The sequence below is a fragment of the Rattus norvegicus genome, chromosome 6 (genome assembly GCF_021556685.1).
Source record: "Rattus norvegicus strain SHRSP/BbbUtx chromosome 6, alternate assembly SHRSP_T2T, whole genome shotgun sequence".
Lineage (NCBI taxonomy): Eukaryota > Metazoa > Chordata > Mammalia > Rodentia > Muridae > Rattus > Rattus norvegicus.
Genome location: NC_141539.1, coordinates 58686393 through 58713934, shown reverse-complemented (window position 1 = coordinate 58713934; position 27542 = coordinate 58686393). Strand labels below are relative to the sequence as shown.

Here is a 27542-nt window from a genome sequence, read left to right as displayed (position 1 = left end):
AAAAGAACCAGTTGCATTCCTGTTGAAGTGAACATTCATCTCTCAAAGTACATGCTGTTTTGTATTTTGTAGGAAAGAAAGAGAATCAATACTTTCCTGTGAGCCCATAATGCCTAGCGATGAAGGGTACTGTGGCTATCTAGTACCGGCACACTCCTTTGATATACATGACAGCATTGTGTTTCTTAGATGGGTAGGAATAACGACTGTCTTCCCTTAGACCACTTGCTACTATGCCCCAGAAATGGGCTACAAGTCCTAACTTCTGCAGGAAGATTTTCGAATGCTTTCCACGGGTATTTATTATCTTTTTTTTAACTTTTTGGTTTACTTATTGTCTGTTTATGTGCATGTGTGCACGTATGTGTGTGGGTATGTGAACATGTGTATGTATGTGAATGTGGAAGCCAGTAGTAGACATCGATTGCCTTCCTCAGTCACTTCCCACCTATTTTTGATAAGGTTCCCTCACTGAAACTGGTACTCAGATTTGGCTAAAGCAGTTGGCCAGTGAGCTGGTATCACCCTTTTTAAATCTGCCTCCCCTGCTCTGGGATTCAAGATGTATGCTGCAGCACCTGGCATTTTATGTGGGTCCTCATATCTGAATGTAAGTCTTTTTGTTTGAATAATAAACACTTTGTTGCCTGAATTACATTCCCACCCTAAATATTTATTTATTTTTATTATACTCAGGTTCTGGTTATAATAAGTTAGATGGATTTCTTCAGCTTCTTTATTTAATGATATCCTAATCTTTTTATTAATGTGCATGACATCCCCGAATAGAAACTCTTTAGATAACCGACTTGAAGGACAGATTAGGTTAGGGGTTCAAGGTAATATCCCAGAATTTGAAGAGTTCTACATATAGTATTAAGATGTTGAACTTTTCCATTTTCAATAAAAAGTCAAAATTCCAAATCCTAAATGTCATGGCTACAAGTGTGTTGGAGAAGGGACTCTCAGCCCATAGTGTTGGGCAAGACTTTTTGTGTCCTTTTGTTGTTCAGCAGGGACAGATGGAGTCTGATTTTTCTGAAGTCATGATCAAGGGCACTACTTCAAGGAGGTGATCCTTTTTCATGTGGTCCCAGGGGGAACATGAATGTCATAGACAGAAGCAGCTCAGGTGCAGAAGGAATGAGAGTTAGAACAGAGAGACCAAGTGAGGCTCTTCTCATCTAAAACACCTGCACTGTGTCAAGAGAAGTTAGATGTTAAAGGATGTGCTGCTGTAGTACCCTTAGGGTCCTGTGCATAAGTAGCAATGTAGGGGGGTCCCCACTGGAGGAGTAAGAGAAAGGATTGAAGGAGCGGAAGGGGTTTGCAACCCCATAAGAACAACACTACCAACCAACCAGAGCTCCCAGGGACTAAACCACTACCCAAAGAGTACACATGGACAGAACCATGGCTCCAACTGTATATATAGCAGAGGACAACCTTGTTGGGCACCAATGGGAGGAGAAGCCCTTGTTCCTGCCAAGACTGGACTCCCCAGTGTAGGTAATGTCAGGGCAGGGAGGCAGGAAGGGGTGAGTGTTTGGGTGGGGAAACAACCTCATAAAAGCAGGGGGAGGAGGGACAGGATGGGGAGGGGTTTATGGATGGGAAACCGGGAAAGAGGATAACATTTAAAATGTAAATAAAAAATATTCAATAAAAACATAAAGAACTTTGAAAAAGTAAAAAAAAATAGTAGCAATGTAGGAAAGACAAAATAACTTCCATTCAATATTCTTTCTCCTGCCATTTTCTCACTTTCATATATAATTCTAGTTTATGATTCCCTTCAGATATACTCAGAATTTGAGTTAGGGGCTCTCTACCTGTTATCGTAGACGAAACTTGGTTGTCTCCGGCAGCTGTGAGCAAGTACATTTTGTGGAGTATCCCTGAAAAAGGAGTACCCCTGAAAAAGGCTTGGTCTATTTTGCTCAAGTTTCCTAGATATTGCAGATGGTACCAGAATACACTGGATCACTGACATTTATGAGCAATGAGTCACTCATCTATTTAGAGAAAGTGAAGCTTCTGAGTCTGCCTGAAAGAATCCACAGACCACAGAAATGTGTTAGGTCTAAGAAATGAAGACCAGAGATATGAGGGAGTTAATACCCCAGAGATGACCCTGAGTCCATGAGGAATGGGAACTGGAGAGTAAATACCCCAGCTTCCTTGCCCATACAGTCTTAAAGGGTGTTCTGAAAAGTTTCCCAGAGGATTTCAGAGGAGCCAAGCCCTGATTCCCATAGTAGCATGTGATTGCTAAGAATACAGATGTAATAGACTGTTACAGAAATGACTACTGAAAGTGTATGGGTGCTGGAGGGGATTGACTAACATAAAAGTCCATTGAAAACTGCTCCTGTAGAAGTGTCTTAAACTATATACATGCACACATGTAAAAGGAGAACAAATATAGTTACCCTATAAGAAGGGACAATGGCTCCTAAATACCATAGGCTATCCAATAAAAAGCCCAGAGCCAGGTAAGGGCTACTGCTTTTTAAGTTGTTGGTCAGGGGAGACCCATAGCCCTCCATCCCTAACATTATAGGCTACTGCCATTAGTCTTCCTTACCCCTCACAACATGATGTTAAAACCCTTTTTCTGAAGATGCTGTACACTTGGGTCACAGGACATGGAGAAATCAAGTTGGTGCCAAGTTGAAAATGTCATTCTGGTCATCTGGGTTTCACACTGCAGAAATGTGCTGTGCACACTGCAGTGGGAGAAAACATATAGTCTTATCCACCTGGGAACCCTGAGATTACATAATGGCTGGTCAGTTGAGTTACACCCACTGGTACGAACAATGGTGGAATGGGTGTTCCGAGGATAATTTTCTGATTGGATTCAAAACCTGTACACAGGACAGAACCATTAAATGGCCCCAAACCCATGGCTGCCTAGGTTGTAGGCCATAAAGGAGAACTGCCCCCTAAATTTTTAACATTTTATCCCTAGATTTCTCTGTCTTTCAACCCTTATCAGAGACGTTTTTCTTTTTACAGTATGCTTTGGATAGTTTTATGTTAAATTCACAGAAACTGTAGTCATTTGAGTGGAGGGAACCTAGATTGAGAAAATGCCTTCATAAGATAGTACCATAGGCCAGTCTGGGAGCATTTTCTTAGTGATTGATGGGGAAGGATGTAGTCCATTGTGGGTTGGGTGGGGCCACCCCTGGGCTGATGGACCTGGGTTCTATAAGAAAAGTAGGCTGAGCAAGCTATTGGGAACAAACCAGTAAGCAGCATCCATCCCTGGCCTCTGCTTCAGCTCCTGGTCCAGATTCCTGTCCTGTTTTTGTTCCTGCCCTGCCCTCCCTCAGTGAAGGACTATGAGGTCCGAATTGAACCTCTTCCAAGGACCTCTTGAATGAGACTCACGGAGACAGTGATCGATGAAATAGCAAGAGAAGTTTAATTCCGGCATGCCAGGGTCCTCCCACTTCAAGAGGAGATGACCCTGAACAGACTCTGACAGGGAGTTATATACCTTGCAAACAATCGGGGTGGAATTCAAACAATTGGTAACTAGGCAGGGAATTATTGGTGGGGTAATGTGACCTCCAAGCTGACTTGTAGTCAGTGAACCATTCTGGACTTTCCAGGGAGGATGGTTGGGAGTCAAGGGGGAGGTCAGTTGGGAGTCACAGGTAGCTTTGTTTGAAACTTTGGTTTGCAGTTGCTCCAGGAGCTAACTACTCCCTGGAAGGGAGGGGTCTTTGTGCTTGGAGGTTTGCGGTGGAACTTTCCCATTGGCCTTAGATTGACCTCAACTCTGTCTCTTTCAGGACTAGTACCTGGAAATGTAAGCTTAAATTCACCCTTTCCTTCCCAAGTTGTCTTAGTTATGGTGTTTCATCAACTCAAGAGTAACCCTAACCAAGACACTGAAGCAGGTCAGTGTGCAGAGAATAAGAGATTGTGGTGTTCTCAACTCTGGATATCATGGGCCTGTTGCACCCATGAGCTCACCAACAGTGGCTATGACTGCATTTATGAGAAGACTGCACATGATCAATGTAGCCGAATATCCCAGTGTGGATGGGAAAGGCCTCGTGACATCTCACATCTAGGTAAGAAGCTATGGAATGGCTGCTGGAGGAAGGGAAGTCAGTTTTCTTTAGGTGTGTGGCCCTTGAGAAGATATTTATGCTGCAGTAGAACTAGTGCACATATAGGTAGCACTAAGTGGACCCAGTAGGTTTGAAAGAAAATTGTATGATGTTGGGAGGGGACTGTGAGCAGGAATCGGAGAGGAAGGAATAGGGAGTGGATTATCAAGGTCGTGTGTATATGAACTTCCGAGACAGACAAACACAGAACACAGCTGCTAGTTGTGCACTTCCTCACATCTTGGATTTACTTCCTTTTCTGTAGTCCTTCCTTTGCTTAGCTCTTCCCTGTTCTGCCTGGGGTCATCTTCCAAGAAAACACATGTGTATTTGAATATTTGTCTCCGCGTCTACTAAACCAATTTAAGTAAACATTGGATTTTGTTTTTACCCAGTACCTAAAAGAAATCGTTTTCTAAATTAAAGTGTACAGAGATTATGGCTAAAGTGATTGTGGTGGTCAGTTTTGATTGTCAGGGTGACACAATCTAGAATTACCTGGGAAGGGAGTCTAATCAAGGGATTGACTAGATCACATGGGCATATAAACATCTGTAGGAGATTATCTTGATTAGATAAATTAAGGTGGGAGGACCTACCCATTATGTGTGGCTCCATTCCCTGGGCAAGGGATTCTGAACTGCGTCTTCGAAGAGTTGAATCCTACTGTGCTTGTATTAGGGAATTGGTTGAGGGACTGTGGCGTGATTGGCTGCTGCAAGTTCCTGCTACCTTGACTTTGCTGCTGCAACAATGAACTATTATCTGGACTTGTGAGACCCAAGAGGCCCTTTCTCCCTTAAGTTGTTTTATCACATGATATTTAATCTCAGCAATAGGAAACACAATGATGACAGAGATCTTATGCTATCTATTTCATCTCTGGTCGACTTTGATTTGGGTAACGTAATTGGTTAGGACCTTATGACGTATGTTGAGTGACCAAGGTTTGTGGAATTCTATTTCCAGGCATAACAGGGCTGTTGCAACTCTTGAAACCAGAACAACTGTGATTATCTCCATGTGACTCTCATACTCTTGTGCCTGTTAATATCTCCTTTTTGAAAGAAAGGAAGAGTCATAAGTAGTAGCTTAGCTAGGGTTGGTGACTCAGTCGTGCATTCCTTCTAGGATTAGGCTTTTTTGGTGATGCTGCTGCCCAGGTCAGCCATGCTTCTATAGGGAACCCCAGTAAACTCATTGGTTCACCAAGCTGGACTTAGATGGATATTTTCTTTACTTTGTTGTTTACCTCTCTATTTGGAGTAAAATGTACTAAAGTCCCAGAAAAGCCATCCAACACTAAGAAGGTCTCCAGTCCAGGACCACACTCTGGTGGCCATAACTGCTGAATGCTGCCACTGCACCTTGTGTTCTCTGTGTGCATGACAGGGATGTGTACAGATGTCTGTTTGTGTGACAGGAAGTGTCTTGTCCAGGGTGTTGGGGGGACACAGCACCATGACTATAAGAAAGTTACATTTGGCAGCTGTCGTAAAAACCCTGTCTTCCTACTGTGTATATTACAATCAACAAACATTGTGAAGACTGTACACAAATATGTACATTGAAATTAATGCCAGGTTCTGAAGGAGAGAGAGAGAGAGAGAGAGAGAGAGAGAGAGAGAGAGAGAGATCATTGTTCATGTATTCACCATCAAAAGAAACCATTTCATTTTAGTTAGAATAGATATAAAGACTTAATTTAGAAAATCGGAATAACTAGTGACTCATGTGTTTTTAGGAACGCTTGCTTTTCCTATTTTGTATTTTAAATACATTTGTTTTCAAAATGTTTTCTCTTATAGCCCTCGGCAAGGAAAAGGGACATTTAGTTATGTTCTGTGCTGTGAGTATTCCCTGGGAAGAGTTACTAAGAGTAGCTAAAGGCGGTGTCTCCAGGCACACTGTTACAAAGGCACTGGATGGTGAGGAATCCTGCTTTAGTCTCTGTCACTCCTGATTCCAAGACTTGCTTCTTTTTCAGAGTCTAGGAAATGGAGTGATGTAAAACTGTCAATAACTTCGATTTCCAGTAAGAGTCACAAAGTGAAATCCCTTTGTCTCAACTAAGAGATTCATCGTATTTTCTTGGACTAAGATGCATTTTTGGGGTTTCTTCTGCTCTTCCTGATAAGAACATAGCTTATAAACTTTACACAGTTTTATGTAAAGTAAACCTTAGAGCAGAGGCATGAGAGATTTTTTTCTATTCACATAAACACACGGATTCATAGTCTTACATGATGTTGATCACAAGAGATAAGGATACCAAAAGCAACTTAAAAACAACTGGAACAAAGGATCTGATTAGAAATGACAGTTGTTTTGGAGTTTAATTTTGTAGGACAAAGGCTAGCTTTTGAGTGTTTACTTTAGGGTTGGGGAGTTTACGTTATGGAGGTATTCGCATCTCCATTTCATTCATTTGGCCATGACACACTTCCTGGATATTTCAAGCCTCTCTGTTTTCCAAGATGACTTTGCATTCTGAAGAGGTTTCCTGCTTGATTTAATTCCATTGACTGATTACCATGGAAACTCTTGGTGTCGTTTCCTCTTCCTGGAATGAGATATTGACTCTGTTTCAAATAGAATTTTTGGCACAGAAAATAGAATACATTCCGTAAAGTAAACTGTGTATCCACAGGAATGCTTTTTAGAGTGACCTTTTGAGTGGAGAAGAGTCATATCCTCGTCACCACAGAGTTACAAAGATAGTGCTACGGTCAGGTAGTAGCATGGTCCACATCAAAACAAAGCTACACCCATCAGGCTTAATTTTATTAAGGAAGAACTTGATAACAATCCTTTGTGGCATACTAGTCAAATTAACTATAAACAAAACAACCAATTATATAACATCCCTAACATTTTACAAGAGCCAATCACTTTAAATTTCTCTATGAACAATAATACAAGGATCCAATCTACATTTTGCCATAGATTTTATTTTTAAAGGGCATTTTCAAGCACTCATGCATGTGTTGGACATACTGAGCCATTCTGTTAGAACCTGTTCTCTGAGACAAGGATCATACTCAGACTTTCTCTGCTCATCTTCAGCTATTTTTACATCGAATATAGGCAGGGATAGTCAGTTATAGTTATGAGAAAGGGGGTTTGTGTTTACTATGCTTACTGCAGAGTGTGTGTGTGTGTGTGTGTGTGTGTGTGTGTGTGTGTCTGCACAAAGATAGCTAGCAGATCCTTATATATCTGTATATTGTATGTAGACATGTGGCAATCAGAAGCATTGCTAGAAAAAAAAATCAGCAAGAATTGAGAGAAAGCCCTATACATTTAGATAACAGCTTCGATAATGTTAGTTTATATCTTTATAAGACCTTCCTTTTTGAAAGACTTAGATTTTTCCTTAATGTTTGAAAAACATGTGTGAGTTATAGTTAAAGATTTATTCCTAAACATATAGGTGAGGCCTATTTTCCTACGACATACAAGGGGAGTAAAAATCAAAATTGTGGCTCCTTGAAAACTTGTCGTCAGAAAATGAAAGGGTTCTTTTCGATAACTTGAAGTATCACTGTGGAGAATTGTTAGTTATGATTCTTTCGTTAAGCAGAGACAACTGGAAAACATTATTGTCTTTTCCCATAGTCAGACATCTATAGAAATGTACAACCTTAAAAACCTTTACTAAAAATGAAAATTAATACATGTAGCACTTGCTAAAAGACGTGCCCATTTAGCAGATCTAGAAAGAACAATGAAATAATTTTATACACTCCGAATATTGAAGATAAGATATTTCAAAGTGTTGACCATAGTTGTAGGGATCTACTTTGATTATTCAGAAGAGAGGGGTAGATGATAATTGCCAATGTACTGTAGCTGTAGCTGCTTCCTCAAAACTTGTACAAACTGTTGGAATATCTCATGATGACAAAGCAATAAAGAGAGCACTGGTCTCCACTGTGTGCTGCTTACTGTCAGTGTGACTGACTCAGTGCTGGGTGTAAATAAAGCAAGGCTTCGCAGCAGATGCCTTTCAAGTTCAAACGCATACACTGTGCAAATTGCACTTTTAGACTATTACTGGAATTATTTTTGACCCCGCCTTCCACCATCCTGTAAATAACCGTTTGAATGCATCGTATTGAAGGAAGCATGCAAGAATTGTCTGCCTGCAGTTTTTGGTCATAAGACATTTGGAAAGATGATTAAGATCTAAACATCAACTGATATGTTTTGTTGAAGAATCTTAATGATTTCCTTGACCTAAATTATGACTTTTCATATTATTTCGGATCTTTGCAGATAATAATACATTTCTCTCTTTTTCTCTCCATTCCTTGCCCCCATTCTTGTTTCTCTGTTTCACTCTCCTCTGCTCCTTCCTCCTTTCCTTCCCTCCTTTCGACTCTTCAGTTACCTTGTGAGTTTTGAGGAGGTGGGGAGATTTTCCATGACACATTTTTGACATTTAAACATGAACCGCTGAAGCACAGATTATTGTCTCTCTCTCTAAAGTATACAAACATCATCAAGGCTTAATAACCAGACTCATACCAAGGCAGTGAGCCTCGTATTAGTCATAGAGGACTTGGCCAAAATGAATATCCTCTGACACAGCAGTTATGATTCTGGTTGAGGTGAGGGCAGAACAGAGCGGAATCATCTCAATAGATCAAAACCCCTCTTTCCATGCATCATTAATAAGCAAGAGTTTTCTGTCTATGTATTAATAAATAATAAAAAAATAAAAAATCCATTAGCTGGAGTTAAAGATCTGGATCCAAATACTTTCTGCTTTAGTATATCAGAGATTAGAGTGTTGTGACGGCCATCTTTTCTATCCTTCCCTGGTCTTCTCTGTTCTCTCTCATGGCCCTTTTCTCCTATCCTTTATATTCTTCTCCTTTCTTTGTTTTTCAAACTCTTATAACCATGCATCAAATACTCTTTACCTAAAACTTGTTATCACCACCATTTTTCACACTTATGTTGAGAACTTTAGAACACACTGAAGCTGAGAAGATCAACAATGGTGCTTCGAGTTTTGTTTTGTTTTTAAAAGAATGGCCCACGGGGTCAATAGAACTTGGAGCCTGGCTTATTTGTCCATCTTTAACTTACTTTGGCATCTGAAATACTTTGACTGCTTTACAGATCACCATGTGCTCAACAGATCTATGCAAATTCGCGTCAATCTTTTGACCTCTGTTTTTTTTCTTATTTTTTTGTTTTTTTAATTGAAAATACACTTTATTTTTGTAATACTCTTTTTTTTTATTAACTTGAGTATTTCTTATATACATTTCGAGTGTTATTCCCTTTCCCGGTTTCCGGGCAAAAATCCCCCTCCCCCTCCCCCCTCCCCTTCCTTATGGGTGTTCCCCTCCCAACCCTCCCCCCATTGCCGCCCTCCCCCCAACAGTCTAGTTCACTGGGGGTTCAGTCTTAGCAGGACCCAGGGCTTCCCCTTCCACTGTTGACCTCTGTTTTTATTCTGTCAGAACGAACCCAATGAAAGCCTGGTAGTGTGTCTGGTCACCAACCAAAGATGTATCCTTGAAGCACTTTTTGATAGAAAAAATTTAAAAAACTGTAAATAATGTTTACCCTTAACTGTAGAATTAGGCATGTTCAGTATAGAAAAGTTTAGAAAGTACAGAGTGCATAAGGGAGACAATACAAAATTGTGTATAATCATAACCACCAGAAATATAATTAATGCATTAGTATGTTTATCTTTATTTCATGTTCATGCAGTATCTTGTTTTCAGAAATAGGATTTTAGCATTGCTGTGATAACAAGGCTTGAATCTCCTGAAGCTTGAATATTTAAGTATCAGATGACTATTATTACTTTATTTTGCAATGAGAAGTACAGACCCTTTGACATCAACCTTTCACCCCTCATTTCTCTTTCAGAAGGCTAGATTCTCTTTTTTCACTTTTAAATATTTTTATGAATTCTTACATACTTTGCATGCATGCATGCAGTATACTTTGATCATATTAACCCCTCTCTTATCCCTAACTCCACCCAGATCCATCTCTACTCCCCTACCCATCCCAACTTCGTGTTCTCCTTTGTTTATATTTTTATAACCCACAGAGTTCATGTTGTGTTGCCCACATACATCTACTAGAAGCCATCCACTACAGCATGGTCAACCTACCAGGACCACATCCTTAAAGGAAACTGACTCTTCTTCTCCAAGAAGCCCTCAACAGTTCAAAGCTCATAAGGCATCCTCATGGCCTCATGAGTGTCCTCCCCATCTTTTGATGTTGACTAACTTGATCTTGTGCATGTTTTGTTCAGGCAGCTGCAGTTGCTGTGAGATCACGAGTCAGAAGTCCTGTCATGTCCAGAAGATGCTGCTTGACAGCAGTTCCTTGTCCCTTACGATGTTTCTTACCCCTTTCTGTGATGCTCCCTGAGCCTTGGGGGAAGGGTGTGTGATATCCATGTCCCATCTGTGGCTGAGTGTTCTGTTGCCAGCCACATCACCTAGTACTCTACATATCAGAGCCCTGCAATGGTGGGACCTGGTGGATTACAGTCTCCTGCTGGAAAACTTGCAGCAGATGGTGAGCTCCCAGCTCTCAGCGTTGGATCTTTCAACAAGCCTCAGACACAGCATTGTTTGCTGCAAGCACTTACAGTCAGTCCGAACTCGGCAGTAGCCCACATCCTGCCAGTCTTTACCACCACACCTGGGCATGTTTTGTTTGCTTTTCTGTATTTGCGTCAAATTCTGTAACTGATAAAAAGAATTCCAGTATACTTTCCCAGACTGTATTAATCAGCCAATTAAACTACAGGATTACTCTGTATTGCTCTACTTAAACAGGGAAATCAAAGGGCATTAAAAAAATGTTTGCTTGAACTCAGGGTTCAGCTGGTAAGACATGAATCTGTTGACTCCATGATACACAATACATCTGCTTCCTGGCTATTTAGATTGGGTCGTAGTAAGTGCTAGTACCGGGATGCAGATGAACAAACAGAGTCTTAGGAAAGCTGCTAATTTATGCACAGTTGCAGTTGTCATAAAGGGGAGAGCAGAGAATCAAACCAAATCAAAATGGCTCCCTGATAAAGATGGTGGGGCTAGGAGCTGTTAGTAGGCAAAGTGCTTGCCTCACTGGCATGAGGACCCAAGTTGTACCCATAGAACACATAGAGGAAAAAAAAAAGTAGACATGTTGGCAGAGACACATGGATCCTTTTAGCTTACTAAACAACCAGACTAGCTACTTGGTAAGCTCTAAGCCAGTCAGAGAATGTCTTGAAAAAGAAACAAAGAAAATGGAAGGTTTCTGAGGAGTGACACTTGAGGTTGTACTTGCTTTCTAAACACATGTGCGTGTTACCAGTATACACATATATAGCCACACATGCATGGGCACATGCACACACACACACACACACACACACACACACACACACACACACACGCAGTAATAATGACATGATGCAACTTCTCTAAAGTTCTGTGATTATATGGTGTACCCTCCTCACACTAAATCCAGGCTTCAGAAAACTTATTTTAGAAGTGAGTATGAACCTGATGATTTTATCTTTGCACCAGGACACTACATCTCTACTTCCAAGTCAGTAAGTTATCTATACCATTCACTGCCTAAGTTGGGCTAAAATTCTAGCCAGAGGACATATAGCAGAGGGCCAAGGATCAGTGAATGGCAGCATGTCCATGAAGAGCCCTTCTTCTGAGCCCCCTGCTTCTGCTCTTGTTCTCAACGGAAATAAGGCTTGAAGAGCTCATGCCAAAATGTTGATGTCAGACTGTCAGCAACTCAGTCACAAAATTATCCTTACCCTTTGTAGACAGAGTAGTGAGCTTGGCTCTAAAACAAATAAGTGGGTAAGTGAAGCATTAGTGCAAGTGAACAAATATTTTGCAGACAGACAGAGCAAGGAGGGAAATGTGTGCTTAGTGCTAGGTGAATAATGGAGGAAAAAGTAGGAGTTACAGAATTGCCTGCAAGATGTGCAGGGATAAAGGAGGAGTGGAGACTGAGGGAACAGCCAACCAATGATTGCCCCAACTTGAGACCCATCTCATAGAAAAGAGCCAACCCCAGACACTATTAATGATACTTTGCTATGCTTGCTGACAGGAACCTAGCAAAACTGTCTCCTGAGAGGTTCCAGCAATGACAGAGGCAGATGCGGAGACTGACAGTCAAACATCAGGCAGAGCTTTGGAAATCTTGTGGAAGAAATGAGAAAGCTGGAGGGGAAAGGACACCACAAGAAGACCTAGAGAGTCAACTAACCTGGGACCTTGGAGGTTCACAGAGACTGAACCACTCGAAGAGCATACAAGAGCTGGACCTAGGACCCCTACACATTTATAGCAAATGTGCAGCTTAGTCTTCATGTGAGTCCTCTAACAAGAGGAGCAGTGGCTGTCTTGTTCTCTGTTCCCTGCCATTGGGTCCTCTTCCCTCTACCTGGACTGCCTTGTTGGGCTTCAGTGGGAGAGGACATGACTTGTCCTGCTGCAACTAAATATCTCTGGGTGGGATGGTATCCAAAGGAGGCTCCCATTCTCTGAGGGTGCAATGGGGGAAGGGATTTATAAGGGTGGAACTTGGAGGAGAGGAGGAATGGGGCTGTGATTGGGATGTAAAGTGAATAAAAAATAATAATTATTGGAAGAAAAGGAAAAAAGAAATCACTGTATTTAGAAGACTAAGTACTGGTTAGCTCAGATATTACATTCAGGCCTAGATTCAGTCACTTGTCTAAGAGGTAAGATTAGAAGCTTAAAGTCTAGTTTCACTAGGGTTCAGTTAGGGGAGGTAGCATCCTCTTTCCTCTTGGAAGTAGCTCTGTCATACAAGATCAACAGTGCTAGGAACTAGGGACACAGCTCAGATTATAGGTTGTTTGCCTGACATGCACAAAACTCTGGCTTCAATCTCTACCATTATATAGACTGGCTCAGTGGCAAAATTCTAATTCTAGCCCTTGGGAAGTAGATCAAGGCCAGTTTCTACTATGCAGTGAGTTTGACACCATCCTGAGCTACAAGACTGTTTTGGAAGAGAGAGGAGTGCCTAGATTTCTCTACACTGTGTTTCAGAAACATAGACATGAGAGGAATCAGGTTGTTATGGCAACCATGGTAGTAAAACAAGTATTGAAATGCATCTCTTTTGTATCACCAAGTATCAAGGAGAAAACCAGAACAAATCACCATGAGTCCTTAAATCTTCCACATTTCAATTCCTCTTTAGTATCTTATTTCTCTCTTTCAGAGGGGTAGATTCTTAAAACATGAATTTTCTGATCTTGATCTAAGACTCATTATAGATGGTTATTATTTAATCCTCCTTTTTTCTGGACCTTGTACAGGTACTGATGCTGCTTGACTATTGACTCTTTACTGGAAGCCTACTTCCTGTGCTCCATGGCAGAGATTCCCAAGTTCATTCCTCCCTCTCTGCTTCTCTTCTTACAGCACCTCTTGGAGCAACCATTGGGGTTGAAGCTGCTTAGGCTGCCATTTCTTTTCTGAGGAGTTCTGGTGGTATCACATTATGGATGACAAATTTGTATCCCGGAGACGGTATTAAAATGGAGGTTATGACCTATGTTGTAGTACTTTGTTAGATGGTGACTAAGCTAAAGCCCTTTGCCTTTTCCAACAAGTGAGTTTTTATTACCTGTTAGATTCTTAAGCTAAAGTCTATTTCCTAGTTCTAATAATTACAGACATATTTCTGTTTGCTCTGTTTTAACCACAGACAGATAGATACGAGTTCAGAACCTCTCAGATGGTGTGGAGATCTTGGGAACAGACCTGGTTTTCTTCAAATGGGTAATTTTTTTTAATTAAAAGGTTTGATTTTTAACCTTTTCAAAGGAAAGGTGGTAGTATAGGAGATGAACCACCAACTGAGTCAGACCAGAAAGTCAGCCGTGAAGTTCAGAGGGAGACACTGTGTTAGAAAGCAGAAGTGACAATCAAGGGCATATATCCCGTTTCATACACATTAGTTTTTCATAAGATAGTGCATTCATGTTTTAGAATTTCCAATTCTGCTGTTTTATTTCACAAACATATTGAGGGAAAATAGTCCACTCAAGTTTAATTAGTAATGGTTTGATATAATAATTTGAATAGGACACAATCCAGGCTCTCAGGGCACAGACATTAATGGCTTTTCCTTTATGTACCTTTTTATGTAGCTTTATGCACAATGCTCTTATTGTGCACACTTACTCGGCCATGCACTCACCAGCTGAGATCCCAGCCTAGTTTTGGATATTGTCGCTGAAGGAGCTCTGCCTTGTTTGTAATTTTTTGAAACTTTCCTTGTGTTTATGCTCATAAATATACTGCTTTCATTTTAAAAGTTTATTTTACAGTTCTTCACAAGAACTTGGTTCTTGTTACTTACTTGGTTTTTTATGCAGTTAGTATAATGAAATTTACCCTGTTGTCAGTGATACTCAAGAAATAATGCATTCTTATCTTATTCTTGAAAGTGCTTATCTTTCAAATTTTAGTGTGTATCTGTGACTTCGGGTAGATTTCTCCATGGCAGGTTGAAAGAAATTAGCACTCTGTCAGTGACATTAATTGAATTTCAGGCAATTGAATACAGGCTCTGACAAACTCACCTAAATGCTGTCTCTCCAAACATATGCACCCTCTGTATTCAAAAGCCCAAATGATGATGTTGGAAATAACATAAAATTGATGAGTTTTTGAACAAAACTAAGATATCTGCTAAAATTCTATTCAGGGCAGAGTTGATCTCAGTTACTTATTTTGCTTTTGCTGTAGAATTTTATCTCTGAAAAACTGGACATTCACTCCTAGAAAATATGCTGCAAACTCTGGGCCTTTGTTATAGGAACAAGAGCCTTTCTGCAGGCAAACCTTCCCACTCTTGGGAAGAAGTTAAAGGCTGATGAAATGGTTATGGCAACAGTTTCTCACACTGAATGGCTAAAGTGACACCGATGATGGAAATGATGGTTAAGAGCCCATTGGAACACGCCTGGGCACCCGTGAGAGCTTTTGCTCTACAGATCCAACCCTCTGTACCAGCATGCAGTGCCCCAGGCATTGGCGATTCATGCCTGTCACCAATCCTGGGCTCCAAGGTGTTATCGTGTCTTGAAAATTGCGTAGATTTTGATCATTTAAAAAGTGCATTTAACATACAGGCCAGTGTTCAGAGGACTCCATTTAAGTCAGGAAGGTCTCCAGAAATCCTCAGATGTAGGTATTTGTCATGATCTGATTCATTTACTGGGCTCATCCCACATGCCACAATGCTAGTAATTTCAGGGTGAATGGCACTGTCTGCTCTCGCCGACTGAACTTTACTTTCTCCATGGTTGTGTCAACTCCCTTTTTCTTTCTGTAGATGTCAATAATGAGGTAAAATATAAAATCCAATAGCTGGCTGAAGTTAAAACAAGCAAACAAACCAACAGCATAATTCAGCTATAATACCTTAAATTAATTTATAAATGCTTAGGTCAACTTTTTGAAATCCAAATTTAATTTCTTTTGTGTGTATGTGAACAAATATTCAATTTTGGTGTTTTGTGTGATAGGAACTATTTCATAAATACCACTTATTTTATTTCTGCTTGATGCAGCTTGAAGTTTCAGTGAGCATCTCTGGAATGATTAGGTGACACATGGGTTTCTTTACGTTCTTGTTCACTGCACTCTTGCTGAAGGCAGAGTCTGCCTCTAGATGGATGATCCAAGTGGAGGTTGCTCATATGGCCCCTAGCTGGAAGATGCTCCCTGATCTGCCTGCATCCGAAGTTCAGTTAACTCCATGTGGTTTGGGTCCCCTGTAACTTTCCCGTATCCATTGAAGACACATTCACCTATGGTTTGAAGGACGCTATACCTATTCCATTTCTGTACTTACTTTTTCATTTGTTAAATATTCATTGAGGTCCTATTATTCACCTACAATTATAAGTTCTAGGAGTGTAGTTTGAAAAATATAAGGGAAAAAAAACTGTCTATAACAGTTCACAGTTCAGTCAGGAAGCCAGACATTTAATGAGTCAGATACTGATGTGTGTGGTGTGTGAGAAGGTGAAGACTACAGTGAAAGGCATCTCAAGGGAGTGAGATTTTAAGGAGATAGAAATTCCCTTTGCCCGATTTTAGTGAAATGATGTAGGTGTACATAGAGTTAGCAGGGAAGGCCTAACCAAGATGGCAACTTGCTTTAGAGCGAGCAGGATGCTGGGGAGTGCTCCCCTTATTCTTTTCAGTCGAAAGACAAATACTGCGAGCTTGCTGCATGCTGTCAGCAAGATCATGGGTAAGTCATTCAGATCTTCACAGGAATTCATACATCCCTGCCTTCTAGTATGTGTGTCCTTATATCTGCTTTGTGATGTTACAGCCAGTCCAGGTGACTTCGGTATAATCTCTACCCAGTTCTGTGATACACCACCTTCTATTTCTGAGCTTTCATCTTGCTACTCCATCCATTCATTTCCTAGTGAGATTGAGAGAGAAGAAATTTTCAGTAGCACATTGAATCCTGTGGCTGTTGTATTATCTATACAACTTTCACCAAAGTACCAATTAGCATTTCTTAAGCACTGGATATGCCCCGGATAATATTGTGAGTTCTCAATTTATTATCTGGTTTCGTGCCCTCAGTGGTCCTGCGTGGGCAGGATCCCTGATCTTTGCCAACTTTAGCATTAGAACACCAAGGGCAGAAGGTTAGCTGTGCTGAGATTTAGAGTACGTGTTGGATCATTGAGTTCTAGCAAGAGACTGAACTACAGGCCCTCACAAATTACCTCTAAGATAAACATTTATGTTTATGTGGGAATACTAACAACTTTTATGGAGTTTGGGAAAGGGTGAATGATCACAGTTCCCACTGGGTTCAGACATCCAGTGCAAGTCCTTTAGCGCAGTAAACAGTGAAGACATTTTCAAGGCTAGCTATAGCAGAGTAAGACGCAAGAAGTTACAAGTTAGGTTAGAACACTTTGTGAGGCAGTTACTCACACAGAGATGTCTGGTGTGGAAACTACAGCAGCCGTAATGGGAAACAGTGCCACAAAGAACTTCAAACAGGACTACTAGATGATCTGGCTGTGTTAGTGCCATGTGGTAAAGCCACAAAGGAGCTTCTGTGTTGACTGCAGTCTCGTTTGTCATGGCCAAAGGATACCAGAGTGTCTGTCATCCATTTCATGACTAAAGAAAATTTGGCACATATGTACACTGGAATAGTATTCTGCTATAAAAGGGTGAAGTTCTGCAATTTGTTACAGCATGGATAAGTCAGTTAAGTGAGACAGACAATGTCTAGAAAGTGATAACCTCAGAATCTCATATGAAGCAGAAAAAACTGAAAACAAATGCAGCTTAAGAATAGAATGGGGCTGGAGAGAGCACTGACTTCTCTTCCAGAGGTCCTGAGTTCAAATCCCAGAAACCACATGGTGTCTCTCAATTATCTGTAATAAGATCTGATGTCATCTGCTGGTGTGTCTGAAGACAGCTACAGTGTACTTATAATCAATCAATCAATCAATCTTTGAAAAAAAGAATAGAATAGAATGGTTGTCATCAGAGGCTGGGAAAAAAATAAAATAAGGGAGAGATGGATAAAGGTTGCTCAATAAGTGCCAAATTATAGGAGCAAGAAGTCTTAGCATCTGCCACACAGCAGTGTGAGTGTAGATAATGGTTAGAAATTGCATATTTTAGAAATATAAGAGGAAGGATTTGGAAATTCTAATTATTTGAGGGGGGAAGCATGTTCACAATGATTCAAACATTATACAACCTATATGTTTATTGAACCTAATTATTTTAATATATCTAGAATAGCTTTTAAAATTCACTATTAATATATAATCAGCATGCATACATTTATGGATACAGGTGTGTGTGTGTGTGTGTGTGTGTGTGTGTGTGTGTGTGTATGTTATGTTTTAGTAAAAACAGCACAGGACATTCACAGATTTCTCTTCTCAAGTCAGAGTGCATTGAAGGCTTTTGAGAGTCAATGGCTTGGGATTAAGTTCCCAGGGTTTGCATGTAAAAGAGCAGAAGAGGAAAACCACTTGACTCCGAGCTTCATCTGACAAAGGTAAGAGCACCATAATGAAAATATTTTGAATCTACTTTTGCCTTTACAGTAGGCTAATCACACTGAGCCTGAACTACTCAGTGCATTATGCACTATTGTTCATTTAAACGTCTATTAGAATGACCTCCAGGGCCTGGTCCACAGCTCCCTGCTCCCAAATCCCGAGGGAGAGAGAGCTCATAGCCCAGACAGGTGGGCACTGCTGAGACTGCTGGGCAGGAGAGACTGCCAGTACTGCCCACCCCTGCCCACATCCATGGCCCAAAACGAAACTGTATAGGGTCTCTGGGAACAGGAAGATAGGGGCACTCAACACTGTGGTCCAGACACAGCCCGGATCTGAAGGGACCCAGTCAAACAGCTGCCTACACCCAAATCCAGTGGGAGGGAGAGCTAAACCTTCAGAGGGGCAGACACACCTGGGAAGCCAGAGGATACTACTCTCTGCCCACATTTCTAACTCTAGAAGAAAACGCCTAGCGCCATCTGGGCCCCCTGTGCACTGAGTCCCAGTGAAGGTGGGGCAGGCCCTTCTGGTTGAAGCCCTCATGAAGAGCTGAAACTCGGCTCTGAGAAGTGACTCCAGGCACAAGACTAGAGGTAAGACCAACTTTTCTGCTCCAAGCGACCTGCCTGGTGGACTCAGGACACACACCCACAGGAACACCTGAAGACCAGTAGACAGGAACGACTACACACCTGAAAGCAGAACACTCTGTTTCCATAACTGGCTGAAAGAGAACAGGAAAACAGGTCTACAGCACTCCTCACACACAGGCCTATAGGACGGTCTAATCACTGTCAGAAATAGCAGAACAAGGTAACACCAGAGACAACGTGATGGCAAGAGGCAAGTGCAGGAACCCACGCAACAGAAACCAAGACTACATGGCATCATCGGACCCCAATTCTCCCACCAAAGCAAACACACCAGAAAGGCAAGATGTAGATTTAAAATCACATTTGATCATAATGATGGAGGACTTCAAGAAAGACATAAAGAACTCCCTTAGAGAAATGCAGGAAAACACAAATAAATAAGCAGAAGCCTATAGAGAGGAAATGCAAAAATCCCTGAAAGAATTACAGGAAAACACAATCAAACAGGTGAAGGAATTGAAAATGGAAATAGAAGCAATAAAGAAAGCACAAAGGGAGACAACCCTGGATATAGAAAACCAAAGGCAGAGACAAGGAGCTGTAGATACAAGCATCACCAACAGAATGCAAGAGATAGAAGAGAGAATCTCAGGAGCAGAAGATTCCATAGAAATCATCATCACAACTGTCAAAGATAATGTAAAACGGAAAAAGATACTGGCCCAAAACATACAGGAAATCCAGGACACAATGAGGAGATCAAACCTAAGGATAACAGGTATAGAAGAGAATGAAGAATGCCAACTCAAAGGACCAGTAAATATCTTCAACAAAATCATAGAAGAAAACTTCCCTAACTTAAAGAAAGAGATGCCCATAAACATACAAGAAGCCTACAGAACTCCAAATAGATTGGACCAGAAAAGAAACTCCTCCTGTCACATAATAGTCAAAACAACAAATGCACAAAACAAAGAAAGAATATTAAAAGCAGTTAGGGAAAAAGATCAAGTAACATATAAAGGCAGACCTATCAGAATTACACCAGACTTCTCACCAGAGACTATGAAAGCCAGAAGATCCTGAACAGATGTCATACAGACCCTAAGAGAACACAAATACCAGCCCAGGTTACTGTATCCAGCAAAGCTCTCAATTAACATAGATGGAGATACCAAGATATTCCATGACAAAATCAAATTTACACAATATCTTTCTACAAATCCAGACCTACAAAGGATAATAAATGGTAAAGCCCAACACAAGGAGGCAAGCTACACCCTAGAAAAAGCAAGAAACTAATCATTTTGCCACAAAACAAAGACAAGCACACAAACATAATCTCACATCCAAACACGAATATAACAGGAAGCAACAATCACTATTCCTTAATATCTCTCAACATTAATGGACTCAATTCCCCAATAAAAAGACATAGATTAACAAACTGGATATGCAATGAGGACCCAGCATTTTGCTAGCTACAGGAAACACACCTCAGAGACAAAGACAGACACTACCTCAGAGTAAAAGGCTAGAAAACAACTTTCCAAGCAAATGGTCTGAAGAAGCAAGCTGGAGTAGCCATTCTAATATCGATTAAAATCAATTTTCAACCAAAAATCAAAAATATAAGGAAGGACACTTCATATTCATCAAAGGAAAAATATGAACTCTCAATCCTATATATCTATGTTCCAAATACAAGGGCACCTACATACATAAAAGGAACCTTATTACAGCTCAAAGCACACATTGCACATCGCAGAATAATAGTAGATTTCAACTCCCCACTCTCATCAATGGACAGATCGCGTGGAAACAGAAATTAAACAGAGACATAGACAGACTAAGAGAAGTCAGGAACCAAATGGATTTAACAGATATTTATAGAACATTCTATCCTAAAACAAAAGGATATAACTTCTTCTCACCACCTCATGGTACTTTCTCCAAAATTGACCATACAATCGGTCATAAAACAGGTCTCAACAGATACAGAAAGATAGAAGTAATCACATCTCTGGCTAAAGCTGGTCTTCAATAACAATAAGGAAATAATGCCCACATATACATGGAAGTTGAACAATGCTCTACTCAATAATAACCTGGTCAAGGAAGAAATAAAGAAAGAAATTAAATACTTCTTAGAATTTAATAAAAATGAAGGTACAACATACCCAAACTTATGGGACACAATGAAAGCTGTGCTAAGAGGAAAACTCATAGCGCTGAGTGCCTGCAGATAGAAACAGGAGAGAGCATATGTCAGCAGCTTGACAGCACACCTAAAAGCTCTAGAACAAAAAGAAGTAAACACACCCAGGAGGAGTAGAAGGAAGGAAATAGTGAAATTTAGAGCTGAAATCAACCAAGTAGAAACAAAAAGGACTATACAAAGAATCAATAGAACCAAAAGCTGTTTCTTTGAGAAAAACAACAAGATAGATAAACCCTTAGCCAGAATAACCAGAGGACACAGACAGTGTGTCCAAGTTAACAGAATCAGAAATGAAAAGGGAGACATGACAACAGAGTCAGAGGAAATTCAAAAAATCATCAGAACCTACTACAAAAGCCTATATTGAACAAAAGTTGAAAATCTGGAGGAAATGGACAATTTCCTAGACAGATACCAGGTACTGAAGTTAAATCAGGAACTGATAAACCATTTCAACAACCCCATAACTCCTAAAGAAATAGAAGCAGTCATTAAAGGTCTCCCAACCAAAAAGAGCCCAGGTCCAGACGGGTTCAGTGCAGAATTCTATCAGACCTTCATAGAAGACCTCATACCAATATTATCCAAACTATTCCACAAAATTGAAACAGATGGAGCGCTACCGAATTCCTTCTATGAAGCCACAATTACTCTTATACCTAAACCACGCAAAGACCCAACAAAGAAAGAGAACTTCAGACCAATTTCCCTTATGAATATCGACACAAAGATACTCAATAAAATTCTTGCAACCCAAATCCAAGATTACGTCAAAACAATCATCCATCATGATCAAGTAGGCTTCATTCCAGGGATGCAGGGATGGTTTAATATAGGGAAAACCATCAATGTAATCACCTATATAAAGAAACTGAAAGAACAAAACCACACGATCACTTCATTACATGCAGAGGAAGCATTTGACAAAATTCAACACCCCTTCATGATAAAAGTCCTGGAAAGGACAGGAATTCAAGGCCCAAACCTAACATAGTAAAAGCCATATACAGCAAACCAGTAGCTAATATTAAACTAAATGGAGAGAAACTAGAAGCAATCCCAGTAAAATCAAGGACTAGACAAGGCTGCCCATTCTCTCCCTACTTATTCAATATAGTTCTCAAAGTCCTAGCCAGAGCAATCAAACAACAAAAGGAGAACAAAGGGATCATATTGAAACGCAAGAAGTCAAAACATCACTATTTGCAAGTGATACGACTGTATATTTAAGTGATCCCAAACGTTCCACCAGAGAACTACTAATCCTGATAAACACCTTCAGCACAGTGACTGGATATAAAATTAACTCAAATAAATCAGTAGCCTTCCTCTACACAAAAAGAAACAAGCTGGGAAAGAAATTAGGGAAATGACACCCTTCATAATAGTCCCAAATAATACAAAATACCTTGGTGTGACTTTAACCAAGCAAGTAAAAGATCTGTACAATAAGAACTTCAAGCCTCTGAAGAAAGAAATTGAAGAAGACCTCAGAAGATGGAAAGATCTCCCATGCTCATGGATTGGCAGGATTAGCATAGTAAAAATGGACATTTTACCAAAAGCGATCTACAGATTCAATGCAATCCCCATCAAAATACCAATCCAATTCTTCAAAGAGTTAGATAGAACAATTTGCAAATTCATCTGGAATAACAAAAAACCCAGGATAGCTAAAACTATCCTCAACAATAAAAGGACTTCAGGGGGAATCCCTGTCCCTGAACTCAAGCAGTATTACAGAGCAATAGTGATAAAAACTGTATGGTATTTGTACATAGACAGATAGACCAGTGGAATAGAATCGAATAGAAATGAACCCACATACTTATGGTCACTTGATTTTTGACAAAGGTGCCAGAACCATCCAATGTAAAGATGATAGCATTTTCAGCAAATGGTGTTGGTTCAACTGGAGGTCAGCATGTAGAAGAATGCAGATCGAATCATTCTTATCACCTTGTGCAAAGCTTAAGTCCAAGTGGATCAAGGACCTCCACATCAAACCAGATACACTCAAACTAATAGAAGAAAAAGTGGGGAAGAATCTCGAACACATGGGCACTGGAGAAAATTTCCTAAACAAAGCACCAATGACTTATGCTCTAAGATCAAGAATCAACAAATGGGATCTCATAAAACTGCAATGCTTCTGTAAGCAAAGGACACTGTTGTTAGGACAAAACGGTAGCCAACAGATTGGAAAAAGATCTTTACCAATCTTACAACTGATAGAGGGCTTATATCCAAAATATACAAAGAACTCATGATGTTAGACTGCAGGGAGACAAATAACACTATTAAAAATGGAGTTCAAAGCTAAACAAAGAATTTACAGCTGAGGAATGCCGAATGGCTGAGAAACACCTAATGAAAATGTTCAACATCTTTAGTCATAAGGGAAATGCAAATCAAAACAACCCTGAGATTCCACCTCACACCAGTGAAAATGACTAAGATCAAAAACTCAGGTGACAGGAGATGCTGGCGAGGATGTGGAGAAAGAGGAACACTCCTCCATTGTTGGTGGGATTGCAGACTGGTACAACCATTCTGGAAATCAGTCTGGAGGTTCCTCAGAAAATTGGACATTGAATTACCTGAGGACCCAGCTATACCTCTCTTGGTCATATATCCAAAAGGTGCCCCAACATATAACAAAGATACATGCTCCACTATGTTCATAGCAGCCTTATTTATAATAGCCAGAAGCTGGAAAGAACCCAGATGCCCTTCAACAGAGGAATGGATACAGAAAATGTGGTACATCTACACAATGGAATACTACTCAGCTATCAAAAACAATGACTTTATGAAATTCATAGGCAAATGTTTGGAACTGGAAAATATCCTGAGTGAGGTAACCCAATCACAGAAAAACACACATGGTATGCACTCATTGATAAGTGGATATTAGTCCAAATGCTTGAATTACCCTAGATGCACAGAACACATTATACTCAAGAAAGATGACCAAAATGGGAATGCTTCATGCCTTCTTTAAAAGGGGAATAAGAATATCCTTAGGACGGAATAGGGAGGCAAAGTTTAGAACAGAGGCAGAAGGAACACCCATTTAGAGCCTGCCCCTCATGTGGCCCATACATATACAGCCACCAAACTAGATAAGATGGATGAAGCAAAGAAGTGCAGGCTGACAGGAACCAGATGTAGATCTCTCCTGAGAGACACAGTCAGAATACAGCAAATACATAGGCGAATGCCATCATTAAACCACTGAACTGAGAACGGGACCCCTGTTGAAGGAATCTTAGAAAGGACTGAAAGAGCTTGAAGGTGCTTGAGACCCCATATGAACAACAATGCCAACCAACCAGAGCTTCCAGGGACTAAGCCACTACCCAAAGACTATACATGGACTGACCCTGGGCTCCAACCTCATAGATGGCAATGAATAGCCTAGTAAGAGCAACAGTGAAAGGGGAAGCCCTTGGTCCTGCCAAGACTGAACCCCCAGTGAACGTGATTGTTGGGGGGAGGGCGGTAATGGGGGGAGGATGGGGAGGGGAACACCAGTATAGAAGGGGAGGGGGAGAGGTCAGGGGGATGATGGCCTGGAAACTGGGAAAGGGAATGACAATTGAAATGTAAATTAGAAATACCCAATTTAATAAAGATGGAGGAAAAAAAGAGAATGACCTCTAGGTCACCAAAGAGTCATCAGGATACATATCCCACTTTAGTAGCACTTAATCTAACTCTACCACTTGCAATACTGTTAGGGGAAAGGAAAATATTGAAAAGTGTCTATAAAAGACAAATTATTCTGATACAAATATTTACTCACAAGATCCATGGAAAATAGCCACTCCAGAGAGTATTTGTTGTATCCTGACTCAGGGCTATAGGAGGAAAACTACTACACTCCAGGCAGCCTTGACAAAGGCAGCACAGAGGCATGCTGGCACACAGACAAGAGTTCAAGAATCTAGTTAAGATCTGTACCTGGTACAAGATGGGACAGGTTATATTCACTATGAAAGCATGTGATAATGGGTCATGGAAAATACAGTGCGGGTGACGAGAAGTCAGGGGAAGTTTCTTGATTTCCATTGAGAGCACAGTTTCTAAACACTTGTCCTGTGTACGCCCACACAGGTCCCACAGTCTATAAAGGGATCATTTAGGTCAAGCAAAGGGAAACAGCATGCTTCTGCACTTAATCATTCCTTACAAATATTTGCTTTGTACTTACTTGTTCCAGGTACCGTTCCTCTGTCCTGCAGATACAGCAGTGACAAGAAATTCCCACGGAAAGCATCATGATTAAGTGCTCACACTTTTAGTGAGAAGCAGTTACTCTTTTGTACTTAACCCTTTTAACTTCCATGAAAATACCTTTGGGAGGGACAATAACCTCCATTTTATAGGCAAGAAAACAGGCCCTAGAATAACTTGCCAGAACAGGGTGAAGACCCAAAAAGTGGTTCCTTCCTTGGCTTGCCATCCTGCCTTTGGATACTAGGAATAAAGGGTGCATTTGGAAGGTGTTGAAACATTGAGCTTGGAGGAAGGAAAACCATCACTCTCCTGATAATGCCAGAGGTGCTTTGCTTGGTCGAGCATACCGGTTATCTAACTTCATCCTGCCGCATGCTACAGATAATGTAAAACAGTGTGTGGTTAAGTGTAAAGAGCAGAAATTGGTGGAGTCCAAGGACTCATACTATACTGCCACAGAGAAAGAAAACAAAAGGGGAAAACAAACAGTGAACATTATTTTTCAAGTCTGCCTCTAAGACTCCTGGACACCTACCTGTATGTATATTCAAAGTTAAAAGTGCACTTAATGTTTAATGGCAGACGTGTGTCAGGCCCAGCGACTCAGTGAGCAGAGAGGAAGTATTTCTACTCTTTAAAAAAAATCCTCATAGTATGTTGAACATGTGTTTTAAGAGGAGTTTTTCACATCCTTTTTTATGTTTGAGAAAAGGAAAAAGAGTCAATGTGGCAACATCATTTGAATTTCACATCCCATTTCACAGTTTTTAGTTCTTGAGAGTAAAAAAATGGCTTTCTTGAATTATGTTGACTGGTCATATGATATGGGCATGTGCTTTTGTGTTTTCTATGCATCACCTGCACACAGACACAGGTGTCATCATGTGAAGGCAATGACCTACTTGTTCGTCCCACTTTCAGTCACATAAGATCCAATATCTTTGAGTGTCCACTGATTACTCTAGAAACTCCTCTCCCCTCAATGCCCGCAGCACGCTGATAGATCAACTTCCTACCCAGAATTTGCTGGGTCCATTGATACCCACAGGAGTCATTCAACTTTTGCAACAACTGGAGGGGTGAAGTCTTGATATACCAACATTGCCCGTGTGAAAGACAAGTTGGTGACCATCAGAAGAGCATTTCTTTACTTTCTGTTGTGACACTTTTCTCACATGTTCCAGATGATGGAACCCAGCAAGGCAGGAATAACAGACAACTTCCAGGGAGAGATGGAGACTCATCCTTCCAGGCACCATGAATTTATGGCTACTTCATATTTCCAAGCTACTTTCTATTTCAAAGAGAACACTGTGGACTTGCCAGTCTCTTTGCCAATATGCTTCTAGCAGGTTTGTCCTGATGTGTTCCTAAACATGAGTAAGCTAGTGGAATGCATCATCAGACTCAAGCTGGGAGACAATATAATGCAGCTAGGAATCACAAACATGATTGATTGCATTTACTCCTTACAATAATTCTACGAAGAAAGAATATTACTTCCATGAACCAGTCATGTCTAAAAGAGCCCAAATAATGTATGTAAGTACATGGAAAGTACCCAACATACACTGAGTAGTCAGGACTTCAAACCCATGTTTAGCTCTCTTTCCACTGTGACAGTGTCTTCTCAGTAAACAAACAAAATCCAACAGTCTTTATTGAAGTCCATTTGAAAACATTATTCAGGAGTCCTCATCTTTATATGTTATATGTTCCTGGAAAATGCATGCTCCGATAACCCAAATTCAGACAAACTGTTCAGTTGCATTGTGAGGAGGACTGGTTTATGTCCCTTTCACTACTGGGTGGTTAGGCTCATGTGGTACAGGTATGCAGAAAGGATTTTACCTGGTAGACTGTAACCACAAATCTGTAACCACCAGTTTTATGGGAGAGTTATTGAGTAACAAAAGCTCCCATGTCTCAATAAAATGCAAAACAGCATTTTACTATTTTAAAATATGAAGAAAGCGCCATACTTCTCTGTACTTAAATATTATGAATGAGATTAAGTGTGCCTTTCAGAGTTCTTATATATCCATGTACACTACATACCATAGTTTAGTTTAAAGCACTTATTCAAATAAATGTGTAGCCTTTATTTATGCAAAGAAGACAACTATCTGAGTTTTTTTTCTTTCCTGATTTGTATTGTCTACACAGTAAGCTATTTGAGTATGTGAATCTGATTGTATAGAGTAGAGATTGCAATAAAAATATAAGAACATTTGCTG

The 27542-nt window shown here is 40.4% G+C and overlaps 2 long non-coding RNA genes across 3 annotated transcripts; one reads left to right on the top strand and one right to left on the bottom strand.

Annotated features, from left to right (window-relative positions):
* Positions 1 to 1134: 1134 nt before the first annotated feature.
* LOC148005193 (uncharacterized) lies at positions 1135 to 27542 on the top strand. Of its 2 annotated transcripts, none has more exons than XR_015622993.1 (7): positions 1135 to 1509; positions 3855 to 4091; positions 12246 to 12508; positions 13595 to 13784; positions 13881 to 13954; positions 18129 to 18242; positions 25289 to 27542. It is a non-coding gene; the product is annotated as an uncharacterized LOC148005193 (long non-coding RNA). The 2 variants fall into 2 exon arrangements; XR_015622994.1 differs by having other exon boundaries at positions 18133 to 18242; positions 25289 to 27517.
* LOC148005194 (uncharacterized) lies at positions 14163 to 25027 on the bottom strand. The gene is made up of 3 exons (XR_015622995.1): positions 24872 to 25027; positions 22892 to 23084; positions 14163 to 16622 (listed from the first exon to the last, which is right to left on the bottom strand). It is a non-coding gene; the product is annotated as an uncharacterized LOC148005194 (long non-coding RNA).